The 2,605-nt window shown below is 36.2% G+C and overlaps 1 long non-coding RNA gene across 1 annotated transcript; it reads left to right on the top strand.

The window, feature by feature from the left end:
- Positions 1 to 1,406: 1,406 nt before the first annotated feature.
- Positions 1,407 to 2,336, top strand: LOC136524816 (uncharacterized). Its single transcript, XR_010776205.1, has 2 exons — positions 1,407 to 1,621; positions 2,073 to 2,336. It is a non-coding gene; the product is annotated as an uncharacterized lncRNA (long non-coding RNA).
- The last annotated feature ends 269 nt before the right edge of the window (positions 2,337 to 2,605 follow it).

Here is a 2,605-nt window from a genome sequence, read left to right as displayed (position 1 = left end):
TGAAAATAGAAAAATAAAAAAACAAATGAATATTGGGCCACGTAGACGATGATTGATTTTTTTATGCCTGTGTTGTTCTTCACTGAGATCTCTGGCTTTTCAGTACCAGAGAAAAAACTTGATTATGGATGTGACCATTAATGTCGATACACGCTATTCTCATTTTGATTGGGTATACATCTTATTAATCTATATATGACAACAAAGCATTGATGCTGTTCAGTGGTCTGCCCTTGTGTTACTTATTTGGTAATGGTGAGAAGTGTAGCCCATTGCTTAATGTCATACTTGGATTATAAAATATAATCTATGCTACATTTTTAAGATGGTTGCTTCATCTGATAAATTAGTATAATTTGTCCAAATATTATGATCACTATATGAATCTTCTCTTAAATAGTTAATCCTGCAAGATTATTTTCTAAAAAATTTCACATCTGATTGACTCTTTTTTTCCTATGAGAATTAAATCAGCTGTCATTAAAATTTAGCTACATATTATTTCCTTTAAATTGTAATACATTGCCAGATGAATTATGCATCTGGGAAAAAAATTGGTACTAACAGTGATGATTTTGTATGGATAAGTATATGACTGCGGTTCTATAATGCTTAAGATAATGGATATCTGTGGCCTGCGGCGGTGTGCATACGAAGAAACCCTCAGAGGCAAGCTGGTTCTAGACAAGGTGATGATTAGTTGTGTCGTCTACTCCCTTGACTGCATCGCACAGGTGCATTCACAGGTCAATTTCCATGGCCACTCTACCACAGTTGCTCGTCATGCCCTGTTGCAGCGTTAGTGTCACTACTGTCTCTAGCGTTCATTTGGTTGCTGCTGCTTATGCTTCCATTGGCACAAAGGCAGCGCAATCTTTAACTTCACATAACTACTATCACAGTTTAGTCCTTGGGCTATTGGAGAAAGGATAGGGGCTGGCCTAACTTTAGTTTGCTCTATTTTTTTGGGTGACTCCTCTGCTTGCTTCTGTAGTTTTTTTTCTGACTTTCCTATGCCATCAACTTGGAGACCAATTGGATGATTTCTTTTATCCTTTACTTGATTGTATATTTTCTTATCTCGTGACGCAAGATGAATCATATTTACTCATTCATTTTTCCATGTCCAGCGGTTGTCCTACTCAATCTAATATCTCTTGCAGTCCTGCTCCATGAAAAGTGTCATTTTAGTGAAGTAATTTTTCTAACCAATATAGGGAAACCATTTAGGTGAACTTTGCAAGGAACAATAGAAAGAAAGAAATGATTCTAGAATGAATCAAGCAAGTGGTGTCACCGTGACTTTCTATCTTTGCATTATTTAGTTGGGTGTAACTTTGTAGCTTCAAAGATTTCCCTACTGAGTACTTCTATTATGTCAATCACAATTGCCTATTGCTGTCCATTGTCCCTGTACTTGCATTTATCTTCCTGTTTTAATATAAATTGTGTGGTTTTAACGGTTACTTTATGGATCTAGTTATTTCCTCAAATTTCATTACATCTGTTATTTTACATTTTCCTTCATTTGTCTTGCTGCTTTACTACAAATTTGTGTGGTAATAGATGTGTATATTGATTCAGGTCTATTCCCAAATTCTATTACAGCTGGAATTAGCTCGTAAGTCACCAAGTCTGCTAAATTTATGTGGTAACAGATGTCTAGTGTCATGTTGAATATTGTTGGTTTTTTCTGCTTATAGTGATAGGCTCTGCTTGTTATGTAGAAATGCAAATAAATTGATTGATAATACCATTGAAGGATATGCTGCTTTGGCCATGATAATTTGCCTCTTGCTCGAATGATGCAAAGAATTGTTTCTTTACAATATAATAGTATTGTGTGTTTCTGCAACTTATTGCTTAGCCAAACAGGATAAAAAGTCGTATGACATACCTGCATGTTTTGATCTGTCCTGTGATTTATTTAGTGAAATTTGCTAACCAATATTCACTTAAATTTTTTTATCTAGATCATTCAAACACAATTGAATATGCCAACAATTGGAAAGTGTGATTCTTTTAGTTAGCATTTGCATAGTACATTTTTCCTCTTCATTGTTTCTTTTCAGATAACAGATAGGGTCATGGGCGTTGTTTGCTGGGCTGTTGGCTGGAACTTGGCGCTAGCTGTTGGCTACTGGCTGGAACTTGTTTGGTGCAAGAACTTGGCTCTAGGTGCTGGCTGGAACTTGACGCTAGCTGCTAGAATTTGTTTAGTTGGCTGGATCATTTTGTGTTCATGTTTTTGTTGTAATTTTGTATGGAAACATGTATTCTGGAACATGCGCCTTTGTATGGTCGTTATGATATTATGGAATTGGTTATATGGTTTATTATTGTTTCAATTGGGTCAGCCCATAATATGGGCTTGGGCTGGAAATGTTGGGCTCACAATATTTGACGTTACCCTATTGTCATAATAACCTGTCCTCCCACGTACCATTTGTGACGGTTCGTACATTATGTGATGCGTTGACTAAACAATATGTGACAGTTATAGTCGTCATAAAAGGTAACAATAGGTGACGATAGAACGTTACCGTCACAAAAGGTCTTGACATTTTGTGACGGTGGCCCATAAAATCGTCATGAGGTACATTAT

This window comes from Miscanthus floridulus, chromosome 18 (assembly GCF_019320115.1).
Source record: "Miscanthus floridulus cultivar M001 chromosome 18, ASM1932011v1, whole genome shotgun sequence".
NCBI lineage: Eukaryota > Viridiplantae > Streptophyta > Magnoliopsida > Poales > Poaceae > Miscanthus > Miscanthus floridulus.
This window is presented reverse-complemented; position numbering and strand designations above follow the sequence as displayed.